At 47.7% G+C, this 24,292-nt stretch overlaps 1 long non-coding RNA gene across 1 annotated transcript in view; it reads right to left on the minus strand.

Moving 5' to 3' along the window:
• The window catches only part of LOC125940832 (uncharacterized), an 88,056-nt gene extending 64,947 nt beyond the window's left edge, over positions 1-23,109 (minus strand). The window contains exon 1 of the long non-coding RNA XR_007464037.1: positions 22,170-23,109. This is a non-coding gene — a long non-coding RNA (uncharacterized LOC125940832). The remainder of the gene's footprint in view (positions 1-22,169) is intronic.
• Positions 23,110-24,292: the final 1,183 nt, after the last annotated feature.

A 24,292-nucleotide genomic window follows, 5' to 3' on the forward strand; every position in this document is an offset into this window, starting at 1 on the left:
GTAGGAGAGCAGATACTTCACGAGTACAAAAATGGCCAGAGGAGCGGCCAGTAAAATCCGTCGAATTTAGATACCCGTGAGTGATTCGCGCCCATCTTTCTGGGATGACGATGGGTGAGGCCATGCTCCCAGGATTTTCGCTCCCCTACAAGGTCCGGCATCAGGTCGGTTTAACGCGCTCCGAATGACTCAGGTTGCACGGGGAAGCGGGGGCAGCGCCAGAGCAGGTATACGTATATGTAATGGTCGCGCATGTGGGAGCCATTCATTCCACCTTTAACGAGAAAGGACTATGATTTCTGTATGGGCTACCCAGAGAGACATACGGGACACCGCTATGCTGCATCGTATGCATAGCGGCAGGGGGCCAGTGGCAATTGCAGCCGTATAAATCGTTATCGGTGAAGATGGTCGTCGTTTACCTCCCATACACTGAGGAAGTAAGCAGTGTTATGCATAACACAGTTTACGAACGGCAAAATGAGTTTTGTGCATTCTGAGGTTTCGCGATGAAGCCTGCCATCGCTGTCATGTAGAATGTCGACTTGTTCCTGAGAACTTGTTCGACATATCTTTGTAGCGCATATATTTAGAGGTTCCCCGTTTTTATCTGGGTGTCACCTTTCCATAAAGAAAATTTTATGTGGCATAAACTTCCTTCATGACTTGAAAAATCTACGCTATCCCCTTCTCCCCTAATCATCCCAGCCTGTTCTTATACATTTCTCTGCGTTTCATATATTATAATCTCTTCGTAATTGCTTTTAAATTCTAATGCTTCTTAAGTCTTCTGTGTCTGCCTCGTAAATTTGAGACTGAAGGAAATTACACTTCATTGAAATGGCTTCAATCGTTTCCACCCATGGCTTGCATACAGCTGCTTAATATCTCTGAAGATGTAGCAGCGTGCTCTGGCGACAGCAAGTTCGCTGCAGCCAAAATTTATTTGTTAAGAGGTACATGCCACTTAACGCAGTAATCTGAAACATTAAATCAAATTGCCCTTCCGGGAATCACTCCACGAGCGCGATGGCTCGAGGGAGCAAGAGAGCGAACCCGCACTTCCTGCATAATAATTAGCGCAGCGTGACAGAGCAAATCTTCCCGCATATTCCTCTTCCCCCTGTCTTTGCTCTGACTCTTAATAACTCAAATACTTAAGTGGAGAAACGTCGTTGAGAAGAAACACGGAGTCGGAAAAAATTGGGACGCGTTTACATGTCGCACCGCTCGTTAGATGGGACGCATAATTAAGGCACCGCGGCAGTAAATTGCGGTAAGTCGATTACATTTCGACCTCCAAGCGCGACGCGTCCCGGCAGCATCAGCCCGCAGGGCACTGCGTGATTGCAGTCCCACGAACACTCACCGCCACATTTCACGCACGGGCCTGCAGAGAAGAAAGCGGCAGGCGCGCCCACTCTTCGCATACACACTTCCAGAGTGCACAACGTCCTTCCGCCGCATGCACGGTGTAGCGAGCGAGCTGCATGCTGTACGGCAACGTCAGCCAAGCAACGAGAAATAGTCGCTCACGTGCGCCTTTCTCTGATGGATCTCCGTAACTGGGTCAGAGAGACGTCGCGTTTACTTGCCTGCCTGTCGTGCAGCCGAGGTTGTCGACTTTGCAGCCGGCGTTAACTGCAACGACACGAACTGCAAGAACGGCGCTCGCGCCTGACGTGAACCGCTGTCTTTGGACGAAAAAAAATAAAAATAAAATAAAGAAGCGCGCGATTCTCCTAGCAGTTGTCGACAGAGAGCGCCGATTGTGAGTTGTACGTTTACCCGCCTACAAAGCACTATGGGCATCTTGCGCTGGAGTTTGAGGTACAGTAGCGGCGCCTGGTGGCGGCGAAAAACGTCATCTGGGTAGTACCAGCTTGGATAGTATTGAGCCCTGGCTGTGGCGAAGCACGTTTCTATACCGCGTTTTGCGTCGCTTCGCACTTGTTTCTGCCCTGTTTTGAGTGCGAAAAGGCTCGTCACTTCTCACAGACCATGGCGACCAGGCTGCGAGTTGGCCGCAGCCTGTAGTTTTACGAAAACGGACTCTCCGTGTGCCGTGGGATGTAATGCTAGAAGACATCGGCGACGCCGATCCGGAGACCTAGCTCAGCCTCGAAAAAGCGTCTCCGTCGTTACTGCTGCATCGATCGTGGGCTGCCATGAACAAGAAGGCCTGAATCCCAACATCTGATTCTACCGTTTTCCTTCAAGGCCTCACGCTGCGGAGCGTCGAGCACGCTGGATAACTGCAGTTTGTCGCGCTGGGTAAGCGAAATGGAAGACCGACATAGCAGCAGGCATGGCTGGTGATTCACGATTCGAGACCCGGCCACAGCGACAATTAACAATTCGACCGGTGCGAAGTGGTGAAGTGACCAGGTGTGTGCAAATGACCACAAATGGTCGGGCTCATTCGGTGACAATTCACTACCCCACTACGAGCAGCACAGATTAGAGAGTTGAATGTGCTCATCCTTGACCTCAAGCCAGCACGTTGAGGCAGCACAGCAAGGTAGTATTGATTACAGCACATCGATGTTCGAGCGCTGTCATTAAAAGCTACATCAAGCGAACAGTGCACGAGCGCGCGCTGCAGCGCGATTGGCACGTACGTACGTTACTGCGAGTTTATTTATCAATTGCTAGACAGATGGCCGGTACTACAGCGCAGGCATAACTACTTGTCTAGCGGCATGCAGTCAACAAAGATTGCAGGAGGACCCGCCGTTTCCCGGCATGTCGAAAGACCGCTGCCGTCGCGGTGCGTAGGATCGTGTGCTCGAGCAGTTCGTACACCGCGGCATGCTGAAAGACCGCTGCTGTCGCGGCGCGTACCGTCGAGCGCTGGAGCAGTTCCGTACACATGTCTGCTTATCGCTGCTGTGAATTCATTTATAGAAAGCATTTCCTCGTGTTTGTATGCCTGAATCTAGCAGCGTGCAAACCTTACCTGAAGTTCAACTTCGCACGTTCGTGACTCGCTTCACTTGCGATTGACACCGCGCGAAAACTTCACCGCTTATTTCTTGAACGGCGTACACGTATTCGGCGTTGCATAATTTCTTGCCTTTACGCAGCATGCCACCCATGGAAAAATCTTCGGCGCCCGATATTCGCTGCAAGCCGTGGTACAACACAACCGAATGTGGCGGTTCCATATTGTAAACGTGCTTCCCGAAGCAGACGACCGAGCTTGGTACTACCCAGTTTCGGATTGAGGGCGCTTTTTAGCACCATTTTTGCAGCGCCCCCTGGGCAACGCAGGAGCCTCATAAAGAAGCGTTTGGCATGGAACAAGGCGGCGCTATATATGCAGCAGGCTAAAGCAGAAGCAACCGAATTTCAATTATGTATAAATGTGAGCTGGGAGGCCGCTTTCGAGTAGTTGCAGTCCTGTAGTTGCTGTTACATATAATGTAGCAGTCAAGCTGTCGTCGCGTCCCTATCAAGCGCTAACTCTCAGTCATCATTCTTCGTCGACCTTCGTGCGATATCAAACGGCCGTCACTGAAGCCTGAAACTGCGTCGCTGAAGCTGCAGATGCTTTCTCAGCATGTTTTGACAGCTCGTAATTTTGTCACACTCTTCTTCTCCTGAGCTCAACAGAATTATTATCATTATTACATATACTACAGTCGATGCAGCAGCCGAATTCGCGCAAAACTGAAACTGGCGCCGAATGAGCTGGGGAGAAAACGAAATAAGGATGTTTCAGCCTTGATATACACACTTAGCTCTCTGCCAAATAAAATATCGTCAATAAAAACTTTTGCACAACAAAAGCGATCATTATTCTCGCCTCCAGTCTCGCCCGCCCTGCCCCTTTCCCACACTACTCAGCGGCGAAGTCAATTGAGAACAATGTGCAGCCACACAGCCAAGACGTGCGACCCAAATTCCCGCCGCGGGGCAGGAACTGCGCTGGTGGCTCATCGCTAATGAACCCATCCACGGAGGCAGCGGGAGGCGGCTTCGCACCCCCCACTACAGACCCTTCCCCTCTTCTTTAAAAAGGGCAGCCGGCGAGCGCTTGGCGGCAAGCGACGCGGCGGCGCATTAGAGGAACGCTCGGCCCCGCCGGAATCACATCAATCAGAGGCTTGCCGAGCGCCAATTTCGAGGAAGACGCGCCGGAGGCAGGGGAAAGGAAAAAAAAGCGCCTCCAACGGCGGATGCATGAAGCGGAGCGCTGTATACGCAGCTTTTGTCTCTGTCCGCTCGTGTCACGGCGACCGAGGAAAAAAAAAACTCAGAAAAGTGGGAAGTTTTATAATGCAGTACACGGAGACGCCATACATGCCAGGAACAATCAATCAGCGCACAAGCGAGTGCGGCAGATAAGCGGTGCTAACTGTACAGTGTTCCTCCACATCTCGTTCGACGTTTGTCTGAGACAGGCGATTGCGAAATATAGTATATGAAGAAACGAAGAAGCAGAGGAGTCTGCATGCTGCAGAGCGTCGTGAGAAACTAAGCGAATGCGGTCATGGTGAGGTAGCCAAGTTTGAGTGTATTTCAATAAACTGGAACCGTATTCGCGAAAAAGCTCTTACGCTAGAATTGCTCGTAAGAACAAATTCCAGCCAATCCTGATGCTGGACATATTATTACCGAAGGCGGCCGGCCATTTGCAAGAAGCCCTTACGATAGAAATGCTTCGTGAATACGGCTGCATTATATACGGAGAACTTGAGGCGGAATTGCTTCCTAACAAGAATTTGCCGAAGCAGGGAGAAACCAAACGAAACATTGCAAGTAATGTTATATACAGAATCAAACACGTACAAACACACAAAAGCAAAGACAGAAAAATATAGCAGCCAACACAATATGACGACTCACCAGCCTGTGCGAGTGATTTTTGAAAGGAAGAGAAAAGTACAGCGCCGTAACTGCTTCTCGCGAGAGGGCACCTCGACAGCGCTGTACGGGGAGGGGTTGAGGGAGAGATAGTGCGTAGGTAGAAGAGAGGGAGTGTGGAGGAGAGAGTGGAGAAAAAAAAAACACAGCGCTTATACGAACAAGAGGTTTGTGAATTCCGCCCCCAGGACCCGTATTCATGCAGGAACCTTCGCCTGCGTTAAGCGTCTCCTCATTGGCCAGCGTTCGGGCGCTCGCTACCCGTGATAGCGATCGGCCTGACAGCCAGTCTGAGCCAGACGACCGGCGATGGTTGACTACAGATAGCCCTTACGTAAGAGATGCTTCGTGAATATGGAAAAATGTGGAAGTTGAAACGCCGTTATTTTCTAGAAAATATGTGCGCGAATTTTCAAGTTATCTTTCAAAACCGAAACATGAGCTATAGCCGCAGACAAAACATCAAAAACACATAATTAAACCAAATATTTTCTTATTTTTACAAAGTCTACAAGTAAAAGCCGACAAAGTGCCCATCATATTGTACAAAACTAAGTTACGTCATTTGAATATTCACTCAGCTTCTCGGACGATAGATCTATTCCCACATAGCCTAATCGATGCACGCAGTTACCAGAAAAAAAATAAAAGAAAGAAGAAGAAAGGAAAAAAAAAAACGGCCGTGAGTCATTCAAGAACATTTCAAGCCATTTCCTATAAATATTTTTACAGTGCTTAAAAAAGGAAGAGAGAGAGAGAGAGAGAGAGAGAGAGAAGAAGCGACATCTCTTCACTTCTCTACTCGACCGCCTACACTGGATACAGTTCAGCACTGTCTCACTGAGTGTCCACAATATGACCAGTAGCGAGAGATGTCTCACAGTCGTCTGAACACTTTAGATAGGCGTCATTTCTCTGTACAAAAAGTGCTTGGATCCTGGTCGGGCCCAAACAGACTTAGGCTCTCAAGGCTCTATGAGTTTTTCTGCTTAACAGTGGATTGATAAATTCCTTGTGAACAGCAGTTAATGTGCATTTTTATTTTACTATATGGTGCCCATGACCTGTCGATGCTTGTGTTGTTCTTGTAGCCTAATAACCATTTTCTACCTTTTTATTTTTTTTCACTGATCCAGACTTTGTTAGTGTTCTGCTATTTTTATAGACATTTGACAGTGTTTTGTATCTTCATTGTCTTCTTTTTTTATTTCCTACATATGAATTTTAGATATATGACCCTCTCTGTGGCCAAAGTTTCGATACTTTACATTCAGTAAAGAAGAAGCGTATAGGCACGCAGAAAGTATGCCGAGGTAAGGCCTTTTAAGACTCTACCTATACACTCAGGGTACAGGGCAGGGTATCGTCTCCTGCATCATTCACTATAAGCTTAGTACAAATGGTGATGCAGCACGCTTAGCCTGTTATAGACGCGATTCGCACGGACAAATCTTTTTTTTTTTTTTTTAAGTCGTATAACGTTCACCGTCCAAGCGCGTCGCTGCCTGAGAGGCAATGCCCGCGTGATGCGACCGCAAGGCAACACGACTGCAGCCACCCAGCTCTGCACGCAAGAGCGGCTCCACGCAGTAAAGCACTGCGCGCTGTCTGCGTCATTGAGGAGGAGCGGCCCTTTATATTCAAACGCTCGTAAAGACCGCAAGGTCAACGAACAGGAAACACGGGAATGAGCGTAGTCTCCGAATCGGTTGGTTTAACGAAACGAGCTCAGACCAGCTAAGGTATGCCAAGCAATGATGTGCCCACCGTTACCCTGTGGCGATAGATGCACGAGGCCACACAGAAGAAGCGGCCAACGAAAATAAACTGCGTTATGTTATAGCTTTGTCGTAAATGAGATAGGCCAGAAAATCAGCGGAGCTTTCGCGATCAGCACATACGAATCAAATGGCGCGAGACATAGCCTATGCTAACTGCGTGTCTCACTAAAAACTATACGTTGTGGAAAGCCAGAGCTCTCGCAAGCCAATCATAGGGCTAATTTAAGTACAAAAAGACCAGCCGTATATACCACAGCATAACGGTCGGCAGCAACCCCGCAAGCCAGCGACAACCGTCCTTTGTCAATGACAATGACCGCCAACGCTACCGGTATGTGTGGAGTCAGATAAAAGGTCGCTGAGAGAAAGCTACACCGACGTGTTCAGCTAAAGTTACTAGTATATGCATGGCCGCTCGGTGAAAACGCACTGTGCGTTTTGATCTCCCGGCCGTGCCACATGGTAGTCGCAGCTGAAAAGGCAGGCCCCGACACGCCGCACACATATACATACAAGCTATATATATTGTCACGGTGTGTAGCCAATGCACTCCGGCTGCGTGCAATAACGCATGTGCATCGCTACACGCTCAGGGCATTGTTTAAAGCCGCATCCACAGCCGAATCACACTATATAGGGCGAATTCTTACTTCTCACTAAAAACGCGTGGCGCGGCGCAGGCTATGCATGTAGAACTGAGGTCAGATAACCAGGGGGAATTCTTTCGCAAAATCGGTCGCAGGTAAGAACGCTTCGCCATTGGCCGCCGTCTGTATGCCAGACCAATCGAGACAGCTCATGACACTACAGCATGGGGCAAATCGCGGACCATTCTCACGCGTGAAAAGCTGCATAAATTCGGTTTCTGCGCCTTTAACTTCCGGGTTCAAATATATATGTATATATATATATATATATATATATATATATATATATATATATAAAGCTTCCATGTCGGCTTTCACATAAAGAAAAAAAATACTCTTACGCTAGAATTGTTCATTATAGTGCAAGAGCTTTTCTTTCTTTTTCTTTTTTTTTTTATGCGGGTACTTTTTTTATAAAACCATTTCAAGTTTGGGTAGCACTCGGGGCGGTCGGCGTGACAATAGCGACCGGCGTGACAACGAGACGGTCGCCGCGGCGATGACCAATCTCAGACAGCAGTTACGTATGAGAAATCTCTGGAAAGGGAGCCCGCAGCTCTTGCTTCTACAACGCTGCGCGGCTTTAGTGAGGCTGCGCAAACAGAAAAGTCCCGATTAATAATCAAGTGAAATTTAATAATAAACAAATTTCTACTGCACAATTTCGAGCGCACGTACTTCTTCACGATGTCATAACAAACAGCACGTGCAAAAAGCACACGGCGAATTTATATAGAAAACAACATCGCACCGATGCTGTTTTAATAGGACGACTTCCCTTAACGTCTACACCACAACTGCATTAATTTCCTCTCAAGCGCTGTAGGTTCTTCTGTTCTTATTTGAAACACAGCATAAGTTGCCTAGAATGCGCATTAAAACTATACTGTCATTCTTTGGCCCCCAATAAAGAATGAAATAAAAGAGAGAAAAAAAACGAAAAAAAAAAAAAACACCGCGCCAATACTTACAGAGGGTGCGTGGACACCGTTGCATTAATCGCAACGGACCGGCAGCGAAACAGCAAGCGTTTTATAGAGAAAGGCTAGAATGGGAAGGCCGAACGACATAGCTCTGGCCTGATGGATGGCACCCGAAGGTTGCAGGCACAAGCGTAATGAAGCGGGCTGGTTTGGCGAGGAGAGGGAATACAGCTCGTCTGATCAATTGCACATTGCTCTTACAAAAACACGTCACGGCCGTTTCCAATCCCACACGGCGCTTTTTGGCTCCAGCGTTTGCCGTGCGCCTGCTTCTGCGACATCTTAATGGTGCAGGGGAACGTTAAACAAGCACGGAAACCTATAAAGTAAGCCAAAGTGAAACTTGGGTGGGCCGCCACAAGTTTCGGATACTGAATAAGCGTTCAAAATACCCGCCGAACAAGAATTAGCACGCTTTGTGTGTTTTCTTTCGCGCACGCAATTAGGCACTCAACCTTTACACGCGCGATGGTGCAAATTAAGGTCGAGGCTACAGTATTCACTGAGCAGGTCGCAGCTCAGGAGTAAGAAAAAGAAGCTCCAGCCAATTCTGGATGCGAACGAAATGGAAGCGCCCACCGTACTACAACAACAACAACAACAACAACAACAACAACAACAACAACAACAACAATAGTAGTAGTAGTAGGTGAGAGCATTTTAGGTCCCGAAGCTACGCTCATAAGCTATGAGGGGTCATTGTCGAGGATCCAGGGCCGGTTCTTTTACAATTCTTAGAATTTTTTTCGCCGTTCCTCAGTGTACTAGAAGAGAAACTTGGGCGTGTTGGTGGGAATTCATGCTTAGGAAAATAACAGCGCTAGATAGACAAGGACACAGTGGTTACTCAGTAGTCCAAGCGGCGCTCTGCCCAAGATAGGCGCCAGTTTTGAGCGCTGGATGATAAGAAATGAATATAGCCAGACGAAAGGAATCGTTACATTATAGTTGTCCAGGATTAATTTTGACCAATTGTGGTTCTTTAACGTGCACCGAAATCACAGCGCATGGGTGTCTTTGCATTCCGCTTCTATCGGAACCTGGCGCGGCATGACCGGGAATGAAATCCGCGACCATATGTTCTGCAACGGAGCTTATTAACCCTTTTCGCGGAGCAATTTGCTCTATAGGAACGAGATGGCGCTTCCGGCGGCGCGCCATACGTTGCCTCAGCGAGTGCGCATGAATAAGAAACCATTACTGCTTCTGCCCGGCTACTGTGCGATAAGCTGTCGGAAATGCAGCTGGGTGTTCGCTTATGCACTGTGCCCAATTCATGCTGCAAAATGTGTAACAATAAAGGGAAGACATGTGCGGTAGTTAGCTGCAATAATAGTGATTAGCATGTAAAGAATGCTGAAAATAAGGAATATATAAAGAACGGAATCAACCTGAGTCGCCGCTGCTACATAAGGACTGTCTGTGTTGCCAGCCCTTCGCGATGCACGGTTTTCCTCGAGGATAAAAAAAGATAATTCATCCGCCAGCGCTGTATAGCTAAGAAAGGACTTCAACTCCGGAACGTCGGCACTTAAGAGTGAGTACCGCTCGTTACAAAAGGAAGTAGCGCCACTTACTCGCATAGTAAGTTTGTCGCACGTTATCTGCACACATCCACCCCTACTCGCACGCAAACTTACGCCCACCCTATCGCCAACGTATCAATAATAAGTGCATGGGCGTTCACTTGAATCAGCGTGCCGAAGTATGAGTGACAGCGCGACTACACCGACAAGACACGAATGTTGGAAGCTGAACATTTCGTGAAGGTCCACAGAGTAAACGAGGAACTAGCGATAATACGTCTTTGTTACAAGCTATATACCACAAAGTACAGAACATTAAGTACAAACAAGATAGTCTATAGCGTCAATCATTCAACGCTGCCTCTTGTACAACCTTACCGCACCTCACGTCGTTTAAGCAACCCTCTAAGTTTCCAACGCATTTCTAGCTGGTAGAACCGTTGCATTTAATTCATCGGCTTTGCCGCAGGTTATCATTCACTGGAATAGTCTTCCTGAGCACATCGTGAAGATCCGTGATCCAGCTAGTTTTAGGGCCGAAGTAACGGCCATTTTATCTAATTACTAATGCGTCATTAACTATTGTATAATATTTTTACTTTTCAGTGATTGGTACTGACAGTCAATAAGCATTGTTTTGCATATTCATGTTACTAATGCTCCTGACATTACCCCTATCTATGCAACCCCCCCCCCCCCACCCTCACACAATGCTCCGATGCTGGAGCCTGTGAGGCAACGTGGATAAATAAATAAATAAATAAATAAATAAATAAATAAATAAATAAATAAATAAATAAATAAATAAATTTCCATTCCAAGCTTTGTGCGCATCAAGAACAAGTCTATCGCAGCAGAGCACATCCGCGAGCGATTAGGCTGAAAATGACCAGATAGTGGGCGCACCTAGGAACCGAGGAACTTTACTGAGTCAGAAACACGACAAGCCGCTGGTTCAAAATGTTTGCCAAATAAAGATAAGGAAGAGCACATTGATCCTGATGTAATTCATAAGCGGAAAGTTCGGACAGCTTGGAATACATTTCTAGCCCCGCTTTTAGTACAAGCACCGTATACGCTGCTCGCGCCGTTTGGACAAGGCGTGATGAACTCTGAAAGTACTTAAACGTCCTCTAAAGCTGTGGCCAAAGCTTCGTGTCGTCCACACAGTCACCGTCTACAATATGCGTCGAAACGAGGTTTGCTGCGCCGCACCGGGGTCACGCGCTTGCATTGTAACCACGGAGGCAACGGAGGCAGCTGAGGCAAGCAATGGACACGTCACCACGTGATCAAACATGGCAGCACCCACGGCAGCGCCGGGAAAGGGGTCAATACAGCGACTCAGCCATCGCGGCGTGTAAGCATGCGTGCGAATTAAGAAAACGATGAGTCAACGCCGAATGATATACTTGTAAAACTATTGGCACGATTACAAGGTACTAACTTGTCTCGCTGTGACACATGAAGCTGCGACTCAAATAGTAAAACGTGACCACAGGACGGTATGGATGCGCGCGTTCGCGCTCCCCCAGACCGGCCGTGGTGTGAAGAACTGAAACGTGCAACATAATGACGCCAACGACGCTTACAGTTCTTAACATTTTTCTTCCGTCGCTGCTTTACTGCGGTGCAAAGTGATTCATCACACTGAATTAATCCAGACTGACGTGCCCTTTGAGCAAAGTGCGCGAGTGCTTGCAGTCGAAGCGAACGTTTTTCTCGGCCTCTCAGATGTTTTGGAATCTCCTTTTGAACCGCGCAGTAAATTAAGCACTGTCGCTGCAGAGGCTCTTCGAAAACTTGATTATTCATGTACTCGAAATGCCACTTGTAGATGCACTGAAGTTTTGACCCGGGTCCACGAGTTGTCTCTATATTGTCCCCTCGATTTCTTGTTCCGCCCCGTCCGAAGTTTGCGTAGGCAGTTAGGTCCTTAACATTTTATGTTAACGAACTTAATATTTCTATATGTATTTTCCCGAATGGGCATTCATCGTTTCAACCTCACATTGTTTACAAGCTGAAAACTTGAACTTTCTCTCCGGCCGTTACAACGTTCCGCAATTAACCTTAATTCATTCGTCGACGACGCGACAGCGGAGAATATTGAAGCGTAAGAGAACAACGAACAAGGGAAACAAACACGCAAGTGAAACGATCCGCTCCGTTTTCACAGCTATAGGCGTATACGCCGCGGGAGCGCACACTCCATGTCTGTATATGACAAAAGGTTATATCGCCGCAGACGTGGGGATGCGGCAGCCGCGCTACTAGGCTGGCCTTGGAGCGTACCACGTCAGGCCACGCCGCGTAATGTATTGCCCGCAGATCTGACAGCCTCCGAGGTCTGCGCAGAATGCGCAAGCGCGATACAGCGGCGGCCGTGGAAGCGACGCGAGGCCCACCGCTGCCTCAGCCACAGCTTCCCCCCCGCACGGCGTGCGCTTTAGCGCGCGCAGCCGTGACGAGACGCGGCGCGAGGCCACGGCCACGGGCAGCTTGCTTACGACGCGGACGGAATCTCTTGCGGACGGCCCGCGCGCTCGCGCAGAAAGCGTGCCGTCATCACTCATCGTCTATACACATATCTCACTTCCACCCTCCGCATTTCTTGCACGAGCAAACGTATGCAACTTTAGAACTCTGAGTGACACGTGGAGTAAACGCGGTACTGTAGGAGTGCCGTGGTTACGGAAAGCGTTCGAATTTAGCGGTAACCATGCCCCACTGTTTTCTTCTTTTGTTTTGTTTTGTTAATAGCGTGCAGTAAATTGACACTAGCTTGAAATAAATGAATGACTGAATAAGTATTTATTATCAGAGAGTGCTGGCCTGTGGCTTAAGTTAGAAGCGGCATTTTTTGGCGGGGCCACACTGCCACAGCAATAGCCATTACGCCTTCGTATGTCTACTTAGCACTCTTCTAATTGACGGCGTCGCACGGTCAGCTATAGACACCGCCGGACGAAGCCAGAGCTTCGAGAGTGGCGAATTAATCCATTCGCAGCTCGTTTGTCGGCGCTGGGTGACTACTGTTATTTTAAATTGTTCAGGTAGTGTTCTTCAAGCCCCCCCCCCCCCCTCCCCCCTCAACCCCCCCCCTTTTTTTTTCTTTAATTTCTCTCCGCTGGGGCGTTTTCCTCCGCTTTATCTTTCGTGGAGCATGCACACACCGTAGCGCCTTTCTCAACCTAGTCTGTCGTCCGTCAAGTGCGCAAGGACAAAGTCATTGTTTCCAGTTGGACTCCGCGGCTATTTCTTCACAAAACAACGAGGCCGCGCCGTGGCGGCAATATTTTTCTGATGACGGCTTCGTAAGCAGCGACATCGTGCGCCTCACTCACACACACACACACACACACACACACACACACACACACACACACACACACACACACACACACACACACACACACACACACACACACACACACACACACACACACACACACACACACACGCTAAATAATAATAATAAAGGGGCGAGAAATAATGGTACTACTACAATCATTCACAAATGAAGTGAAAAAGGGACGATGCAGAGGAGAAAAGATCCCTATTTTCCCTTACTGAAGCGTCGACAAATTCACGTAGACACGTATAGTATACCACTTAGTACTGCTCTTGTCGAACACCTAAATACATCACTTTCTCTTTGAATGATGGAAACCTCTCTTGAAATTCGTGTAGTGTAGTACGCATCTCAGGCAATGATCATATCCACGTAAAAGGTCGAAAAGGCGTCGATGGCTGTGGTTCCTAGCAACAGCGCCACCGGAAGGCGCATAATTCCTCACTGTTTTTCACATAGGAGGTATCGAATGTCCGATAAAGGAAACAACAACAACAAAGGATAAGCTGCAGGCACGCCACAAAGGCTAAAGCATAGAATTATTATTATTATTATTATTATTATTATTATTATTATTATTATTATTATTATTATTATTATTATTATTATTATTACTGAAGACAAAGAAAATAAGAGATAGGGGAGAAATAGGCATCGCGTTAGCCAGTTTGCACATGGTTCGTTACTCTACACTGGAGAAGGTAGAAGAAAGGGAAAAAGAAAGGGACAAGAAGTGATACGCACCTACTCACTAAGCGTTCACAGTGCATTCAAAGGCGGTTGCAGAGCCTAGCAGGGCTCTAGCGACTTTTTTTGTGTGTGGGGATGACGGTTGCGTCCAGAGTCCCGACGTCCAGGATGCTAATATCTTCTCTTCTCTGAGCGCCCTGTCGTCCAAGGAGCAGCCATTTTGTTTAGTGTTTCTTCTTATTATTATGATATTTCATTTTTGATTTAGTGCCCCACAACGACTTTCTTTCTTTTCTTTCTTTTTATTTTTTTTTAGGTTCCCACTGCCATGCTACACTCTTTGTCATACTCTTAGTCATAGCCTTTGTGGCGTGTCACTTAGACAACATTTTGAATCTTCGAATCCACTCCGTTGTAGGATGCAGCAACCAGTTCCCTCAGCGCACGTGCATGTTCATTGTTCCGCTTACAGGACGCTCGCCCAGCAAGAAAAATGAAACTACAGTCGCAGACCGGCCATGCAGCAAGGAAACGAGGCGTTCGACAAGACGACCTCGCCACGCTGAATTGTACCGACTCGGTGCAAGCTGGCTCGCGAGCACTCGTGCCCGAGTAATTAGGAGCGTATCGCAGCCGATGCCAGGGTCAGCGAAGGAGGGGCGCGCTCTTTTCACCACTTCACGCAGCCCAGGTCGTTATGTAAACACACTCGAGCTCGTTGATAGCTTTTCGCATCGGGCCCCCAGGCAACCCACATGGACCTCACAATTGCCTTCGTTCGTGGCGCAATACGTGACTCGCTCCGCACGCCACGAAGTTGCGCGGGCGGCATGGCTCTCGGCATTCACCCGACGAGCCGGAACGGTGAAAGGGATAAACAATAATACGGAAAGGTTTACGACTATAGTGCCAACACTACGTTTAAGACGTGCAGCTACAGAGGTCACAGGATGTATAGAATTAATGCCCGTTTCACTATAAGATCGGTGGAGCTTCTTTGAAGTGCGTCGACAACCCACTAAGACCACTCAATTACACCGATACTCGCGGACTTAGTCCCCCAGCACGTTTGCACTAATGCCTAAGTCGGGAACAGACCCAGCCTCGGTCATACCAAAATGCCCGAAGCCGATCTACAAAAACTCAGGCTGGGTGTGGACACCTCATCGCAGTCGGCGCAGTCAAGTCGGTCTACAAAGCGTCGAAGATTCAGCTGTACATTTCTACTAAAAGTTACACCGTCTACACGGCACTTACAAGATAATTTTGAGGAAGAAACAATTGAAATAATCAGCGTTAAAAGCATAAAAAGCCCCCTGGTTAGCCCTGTGGCGAATTCATCAAATGTATACCTCGTCCAGAATTTTATCCAATTGCACCAAACACGGCTATTTCAACTTGTTTTCCGTGCATGCTGCACTTTCCGATTAAACGCTGAGCGCCTATACCGAGCGACAATTTCAGCCTATCGAAGAGTAGCCATCCATTTCTACCGCTTGAGTGCTATAGTACGAGAGTGGTGATCTAAGAATGACCACTTCGACGTCAGTGAAAGCCATGCACCATCCGTCTATATATACGCCGTCTCGAATTTGTTACTATATTCCCTTGCTCGTGTTCTGTTGATACGTTAAGTTCGCTTCACGTACTTGCACAACACCTTCCCAGATGAGAATATTCACCATTTCATCACTGTCCACAAGTCTATGCAGCACTCGTTAACCCTTGGCCGCTTGGAAGCCATTCGCCTGTATGCGAACAAGGTAAAGAAATGCCTCGACAAAGCAGCAAGAGCGGGAGCCAAGGAAGCTTGAGGCGTTTAAGACATCCGTATATGAAAGCGATTTCAAAGAGAGAAAGGGAGGCAATAACTAAAAAAGTGCGACCCAAATACGTCGCCCTATACGCGCCATGCTTACGCAAGCGGAAGCGGTCGCCTCGGTTTTCCTCAAGGAACCACGGCGGCGGCGGCTGCGATGACTGACCAGCGGGGGCTAGTTCGTTTCCGCGAGGAATCAATTACTCGCACAGTCGCGCACCCGGGCCGTGTCCGTTTACCGGGGGAGAAAATAGCGGCGCCAGTTTACGCGCTCCGCGCGCGAGCCGGAAGCGCTTCGTCCGACACGCGCGCACGGCTGCACGAGCAGAGCGCAGCGAAAGCGCGGGATGCTCAATGGCCATATGGCCGGACGCCAGGAATAAACCGCCTCATCAGACGCCTGAATGGAGCCGGCGCGTCAAGTATACGGTTGCCGTGGGCCCTCACGCAGAATGCCACTTGACTGACGCCTTGACTGACGCCTGCGAAGCCGAGGCGATTTATACTCCGCCTATAAGCGGCATATTTTTCGTGGGATTCGGATCATACGCGCGAACCATCGTCGATCGCCACGGATCGAAGGTTCACACTTTCTGGGAAGTCGTGTTCGACACGCGCTGGTTGCGGCAATGACATAGATTAGGAATGACTTCTTGCCATTTGCTCAGTGGAACAGGCCAACTGTCGTATAGCGTGCACAGGTGGCACCGAGCGCCGTTTCAAAAGACTCGTTTACATGAACGGCGAGCAGGTCGAATCGGAAACCAGGTTGACAGAACCCGGTGTGACCGCATTTGCACGGAATCGTTTTGGGCGGGCCGAGATCGCATCGGCACCCTGCGTCGAGGTAAGACAACGGAGCGTGTGAGAGCGTGAGCTCCCGCCGTTCCAGTGCACCGGCGACCTAACGCGACCGCGTTGAAGTTCACCTTGCACGCTGGTCGAGCTGCGTCGACGTATACAGGTGAGTTGATTCAGCCCAAAGGGACGCCCGCTCAGCCCGAGCCGCTGGCTCTGTCGTGAGCCTGGCTGGCAAAGTTCTGCCTGACAAGCTGACAATATATATTTACCCGCCTTCTGCAAGGGTCTATGCAAACGACCTGATATAGACAGGTCGGTTTTACACGTGGCGGCCAGTAGTGGACTATATAACCGCCGTCTATGTTACCGCCCTCGACATGTCTCAGAATAAGTGAACATGACCAGATACACAGAAGAAATTTGGTTGTGGGCGTAATGAAATACAAACTGATTCAAACAGTTGGAGAACTGAACGATCTTAATATACGTGGACAGCAAGTCACCGTGGATGCCGTTTCCGGTCACACGCTGCTCATCGGCAGCCTTATGAATGAGGCGTTGCGAAAACAGCGACATTAAAGAGCACAAGCGCGCATACCGTGTGTCGTGACTAACGCATAAGGCATGTCAGAAGGATAAGGAAACATTTCTGGCGCCATTGGCTGATGTCACGCACCACTCGAACTAAACCACACAGGAAGAAAGCCTCAGGCGCTGTCTGGGAGAACAGAACCCGTCTTTGTTGGCGGGACCCCGCCATGCACTGACGTGTCGACGACGCGTTCATATCGCCCCACTTCGCTGGCCGTGAGCGCTGGATATATAATCAAAGCTCTTTCGTCTTCGCCCTTGGGCCAGCCGAATGCGTGCAGGCGGAGAGACGAAAATGTCAGTATAGCACAAGTGTGGACGAAAAGTAGAACGAACTCACAACTGTTCAACAAAGTAAACTTCGCGGAGTCACGCAGCCTCGCGAAACCAGTACTCGCGAACAGTGTACCTTCGTTATTTTCGCGCAGGTGCAACGGCATTTGAAGTACACAGCCTGGTCACGAGCGACGAATCTTATACTCAAGGACAAGCCACGAACTCGTTGTCCGCTGAAAGCCATCCAAAGCCATCCAATGTCCAAGGCACTATTTAACCGTCGACCGCAGTTTCTGCACATAATCTTCGGAGTCATTCTTTCATAAATAACAAAACTCATCCATAGTATTGCCAATTTGTCATACGATAACTCGTTCCCGCTTGATTTTGCTTTCTCGATGGCCGATCCAATATCTTTTCCGAGTGTGCTCAGCTGAATACTCCTCGTGAGCTTTAAATCACATTTTTTTTTTAACGTGACAGCCACGTAATATTAAGAAGGTAAAATTAAAAACAATAATAATAAAGTCCCCGTACAATAACCGTTGCACAAAGGCTAATTGTAGGCTGACTGTATTCTACACAGCAATTTCGCTAGTGGAGATAGTACAGGTTCAATGTTAGCTTTTATAAACAGTCAGAGCGCATGAAGTGCCGCAGCTCGGACTAAATCTCGGCGCACGCTTTCAGTCTTCCCGTAACCGGTTTCTCTTTATTAGGAGGGTGTTTAAGCAGGGATTATAAAATTTCGGAGGGTTTTCAGATACTGAAACACTCCCCGTGGCTATACTGGCCTCTGACTCAGGATGGAACGGTGGCGCAATTACCCAGTTTTTAATCCGCTTTGAAATTCTTGGGTGGCTTTTGAAATTCTCGTCTATCGACCATGATTCAGCTGTCCATTGGCTCTTTTGGGGAGGAGAGGCGGTTACACAGCTTGCGCGGCCCTTGCGGCAGTTTAGTTTTTAGGAACAGTTTTTGTGGATGCAGTGTGTTTGCTACGCTGCGGGTTAGCCATGATGAAAGTGAGGTCCAAACGTCTGGCCGGCTTTACACTTACTAAATGGTGGCAAAGGACCAGCACTAAGTGGATGCCGCCCTGCCATCCACTTTCGGTTGCACAATTTAAGATGTCTAGGTTATCCGCCTAATAGTGAACTATAATGAACTTGTCTAAAGCCTAATATTCAAAATCTCGATCTAGGAGCTCGTCAATTGACCCTTTTCGCGGCGCAGCCGTGGGCGCTGCCATGTTTGATCACATGGTGACGCGTCCATTGCTTGCCTCAACTGCCTCCTTGTTTACAATGGAAGTGTATGACGCCGGCGCGGCTTAGAAAACCTCTGTTTTCGGAGATATCGTAGACGGTGACTAGGTGGACGACACGAAGCTTTGATCACAGCTTCAGAGAACATGCAAAAGCGATTTCAGAGCTGATTAAGCTGTGCCCAAACGGCGCAAGCAGCGTATATGGTGCTTGTTTTAAAAGCGGGTCTATATGTGTATCCCAAGCTATATCCAAACATTCCGCTCATGAGTTCAATCAGGAGTAGTACGTGTTTTGCTCTTTGTTCTTTCTTTGGCAAATATTTCGAAGCAGTGGCTTGTCAGTTTCTGACTCTGTGAAGTTCCTCGGTGCGGACACTATCTGATTATTTTCTGCCCAATCGCTCGCGGGTGTGCTCAGTTCCGATAGATTTGTTCTTGCTGCGCACAAAGCTTGAAACGTAGCTGTTTTGTACATTGTAATACCTTGTAGCAAATATATATTTATAACTAGTAACTCGCTTACTCTTCTGGACCGACACGAAACATTCAGCTTCGACCATTCGTGCGCCATCGCCCTAGTCCGTCATTTATTGTGCGTATACAGTGCGCATATATTAAAGTGTGCGCCCGCTAACTTATTCTTGATACGTCGGCGATAGAGCGGGCGTAAGTTTTCCTGCCATTTGGGACAGATGTGTATAGATAACGTGCGCGAAACTTACTGTGACAGGAAGCGGCGCTACTCCCTTAGTCATTGTTTAACGAGTGGTACTCTTGTCGACGTTCTGGGGATGAAGCCCTTTCTTTGAAGGTTAGCGATACAAGGTTGGCGGATGAGCAAATTTCTGTATCCTCGAGGAAAGCCGTGCACGTCAAAGTGCCAGTAACACGTTCTGACAGTTGCAGCAGCGGTCCGCGAACTTGGCCATAAAGATTCATTCCATTCCTTAACATGCCAGTCACTATTTTTGCAGCCAACTAATGCACACGTCTTCAATCCACTTGATTCAATCTAGCATGATTGGAGCACAGTTTGTTAGCGAAAACTCAGATGCATTTCCGACAGCTGATCGCACAGAAGCAAGGTAGAAGCGGTAATGGTTTCGTATTCGTGCGCGGTCGCTGAGGAGACATATGGCGCGCCGCCGTGAGCGCCATCTCGTTTCTCTAAAACAAACTGCTCCGCGAAAAAGGTCAATTCGAGTTGTGCAGCGAAAGAGCCTGTCAGTGGAAAACTGCACCATAAACGTTTGCACAGAAATCGAAAGTCAAGGATCTGTCGAGCCTTCCTTGATCGAATGGGACCAAAAGCCAACCCAAGCTGTTCATTTCGAAGTAAACAGCTATTGGAACAAAGTTTTTTCTTTCTTTCATTTTTTTGAGGGGGTGGGTGGGTGTGTGTGTGTGTGTGTGGGGGGGGGGGGGGGGGGGCTATGGCACGCTTTGGTGCCACCACAGTGAGAACCAAGATTAGAATAGTGCGCTTGCTTTGACGCCTGGCGCAAGTACACCAAAGCTCTATTGAAGAATATTGCACAAATCATCCGATCTTTCAGCTCATGTGCACGTATGCCCCTGCTTAAGACACGGGCGAATTATGTTCTGCGTGTCAGCTCAAACGTTCATAGAGAGACTAGACAAGGCGTCTAATTCGGTTTTCAAAGCCAGCTTCTTGCTGATTCTCAGTGAAATTGTATTATACCCAGTCGTTTTGATCCGCAATAGGTCGCATCCTATGTCCTACGATAACTGATGCATGTCGAGGTTGCTGCTCAGAGGAACAAGCAATACAAATGCAGCATACAACCTGTCATCATTACACACACACACACACACACACACACACACACACACACACACACACACACACACACACACACACACACACACACACACACACACACACACACACACATATATATATATATATATATATATATATATATATATATATATACCTCACATGTGCAACGCTGTTTCTTTTTCAACGGCGACTCTGCTAACTGGGTTAACTTTCTTTAACTGCTAATTGCGGAGCATCCGATGTGACTTATAGTGCAGACTTTCTCTGCAAACCCATTCCACACGCTCCCGACTAAACCACTGTATGATGAACTTCTCAGGTGGCCTTAATATGCGAAGCCACATGCTGCCGCGCATTTCATAGCCTTTTTCTGTTGTTGATCTAATAGAGGGAAAAAAAAAAAAAACTGATACAATTTTTAGCAGCGTCCATTCTTGAGAAAGCTGTTACATAATTGAAATAAGTAAACCAAGCGCAAAATACACGCAGACAAAGCAGAGAAGGGACAGTACGGGCACTCACTACTAACTGGTTACTGATGGCCAGACTTTATAAGCCACGTGCGGTGTTTTTTTTTTTTTTATTTAGTTATTTTTTTAATGCGGCGTCTTATGAGCATGTCCATATATCTTCAGGCGCGTATATGTTCATGTTATGCGTCCTTCCAATAAACCAGTTGTAGTGAATGCCTGCAGTACTGTCCCTTTTCTGTTTTCTCTTCGTCTATTTCTTGCACTCGGTTTCTTCGTTGACTAATGCAGTTTCAGTAATTCCCAGAATGAATACTCATTGCCGCAGAGAGCACTCAGACAACAATCAATCTCCAATAGGCAGTGTTCATTTCGAGCTATGTTATTAATGGGCAGCACATATAACCAATGGAAGAACCGTTCGGCGTTCTCGTGTTGAATGGTTTTCTGCTCACAGCGGTGTTTCTTGTCACCTGAAGAGACTTGAGGCCAGCAATCCGTCTTCAGGTAAACTTCGAAAAATCAACACCGCTGCGAGCACTACAAGCGTGATAAGTGGTACTCATTTCTGGGAACCAAGAAGATGAATACATGTCTATGTGACGGTGAAAAAATACAGAAGATGCACCGACCATACTAAACCTGACAAAATAGGATATAGCTCTATTACTTTAAGCGACAACAAATAATAAAAAAGAATATTACGCTAATGCACGTCAATAATGCAACAGCACACACGAACAATTTCTGAGAAAGAATATGCGCGAGCACGAATACGCAAAACGTACGCTTTCAGTTGCACCTTCTAAGTACGCGAAATTTGGAATTTATCGAAAATACCAGCCATACACATTTAAAACAACAGCTTCCTTGTGCAAGTTACCTCTTGCATTAATGGCTTCAATCACCCTTTAAGTAAGTACTCAGTTCACGGAGAAGCAAAGATTTCAATTGTTGCAAGTCATAACTAGATACACGCTCGACCTTGCAGTCTGTCGATTAATGATAAACGTTCGCCGTGATAATCATTAACTTAATAAAACCTTGGATGCTCAGTTGCGCAAATCTGCTTCAATGCATTGTAGCAAAGGCTCCGTTGAAACGTGCACTGCTGATAAGACACGCCAACTGAGAAACATTGACTCCTGCAGCCGCCAAGTGAAAGACAGCGATAATATTCTTATAAGCGCTGTCAATAGATAACACCGGTTATATACCAGTTCTATTGTTCCCCAATTCCGTCGACAGGTTGATCTTCGACACTCTCCCCTTGAAGCGTGTACTCACACAAGGCAGGCTGAGACGACGGCGGCAGCTGCTCCTTGCAGTCGCTGCTCGAAAGCAGCGGACAACAATCCAGTCCGCACGTGAGAGACAGCTGTTGCTCACGGTGGTCGCGCGAGAGTGCGCGTCGACACGGCAACAACCACGATGACTCCCACAATTTCGGTGAGGCGATGACGCAGAAACCGGCGCAGCCGTGGGGTTTGTTTTTAACGTGGTCTCGCGCAAAAAAGTAAACGCACGACCAAAACAAACGGCGGGCACGGTACGCAGACGGGCCAGCTGATCGAACGCTGTGCCGCCGCGACCAAAGACGCCGACACGACTGCCCGCGACGAGCCCGCTGCTCGAATGTTGTACAGAGCGCGCGGCGGCGCGACTTCGCCGAAGCCGCCAAAGCGCAGACGTTCAAGCTGTTCAAGCGGCCCGCTCTGCCTTCGCGCGCTGCTCACGCCACCTGTTGAACGTCAAAGCAAACAACCGGCGAAAGCAGCACACGGGCGCGCCTAACGACACTCTGAAGAACTACTCCGCGCTGTTGGTTTCGCTTTCGTAACGTCCGGCGCGGCCAAGGCAACCAAGTTGTTACCGGCGTTGCCGTTTATTTTCGCGCTTTCTGTCTTGCCGCTTATGCACGTCCTTCAGACCTAGAGGCGGCTTGCGTCAAGCAGCGACATGTGATTACATCTGTAACCATGCCCAATTAGCCTCGCTTGTCCTTTATCTCAGTAAAGGACGAGCGAAACTAGGTAATTGGTGTGGTCACGCTCGTTTTTATTACGTGAATACCAGCTACCGAAGGCCATGGCAAGGAACGTTTATTAAATGCGAAGCATTTCTTGGCGAACATTTGCTACTTTGACAGCATCTATCTATCTATCTATCTATCTATCTATCTATCTATCTATCTATCTATCTATCTATCTATCTAGCCGACTAGGTCTTTGTGCTTTCATGTAATGTCATGATATGCGTGTCATCTAGGTCATCAAACAGCCGCCTAAGTCTTAGTGTTACATGGTCATTTCGTTAACTTGGTAGGTACCAAAATTAGCATAGTATGACAGGAGTGTATGACGAACATCAGTGATAGGTCATGACATCATTTATGTCATGACAATGGCCCAGCGAAAAAGATGAACACTCAAAAACCACTGAAATGGGTTCGGACGATGGTACTAAGTGAAGGAAGCACTAAAGGATGCTGGTAGAAGTCATAGTGATGAGCATGACTCAGCAAAAATGACGACTCCGCGAAAAAAGATGAACACTCAAAAACCACTGAAATGGGTTCGGACGATGGTACTAAGTGAAGGAAGCACTAAAGGATGCTGGTAGAAGTCATAGTGATGAGCATGACTTAGCAAAAATGACGACTCCGCGAAAAAAGATGACCACTCAAAAACCACTGAAATGGGTTCGGACGATGGTACTAAGTGAAGGAAGCACTAAAGGATGCTGGTAGAAGTCATAGTGATGAGCATGACTCAGCAAAAATGACGACTCCGCGAAAAAAGATGAACACTCAAAAACCACTGAAATGGGTTCGGACGATGGTACTAAGTGAAGGAAGCACTAAAGGATGCTGGTAGAAGTCATAGTGATGAGCATGACTCAGCAAAAATGACGACTCCGCGAAAAAAGATGAACACTCAAAAACCACTGAAATGGGTTCGGACGATGGTACTAAGTGAAGGAAGCACTAAAGGATGCTGGTAGAAGTCATAGTGATGAGCATGACTCAGCAAAAATGACGACTCCGCGAAAAAAGATGAACACTCAAAAACCACTGAAATGGGTTCGGACGATGGTACTAAGTGAAGGAAGCACTAAAGGATGCTGGTAGAAGTCATAGTGATGAGCATGACTCAGCGAAAATGACGACTCCGCGAAAAAAGATGACCACTCAAAAACCACTGAAATGGGTTCGGACGATGGTACTAAGTGAAGGAAGCACTAAAGGATGCTGGTAGAAGTCATAGTGATGAGCATGACTCAGCAAAAATGACGACTCCGCGAAAAAAGATGAACACTCAAAAACCACTGAAATGGGTTCGGACGATGGTACTAAGTGAAGGAAGCACTAAAGGATGCTGGTAGAAGTCATAGTGATGAGCATGACTCAG

The sequence above is a fragment of the Dermacentor silvarum genome, chromosome 1, assembly GCF_013339745.2.
Source record: "Dermacentor silvarum isolate Dsil-2018 chromosome 1, BIME_Dsil_1.4, whole genome shotgun sequence".
Classification (NCBI taxonomy): Eukaryota; Metazoa; Arthropoda; class Arachnida; order Ixodida; family Ixodidae; genus Dermacentor; species Dermacentor silvarum.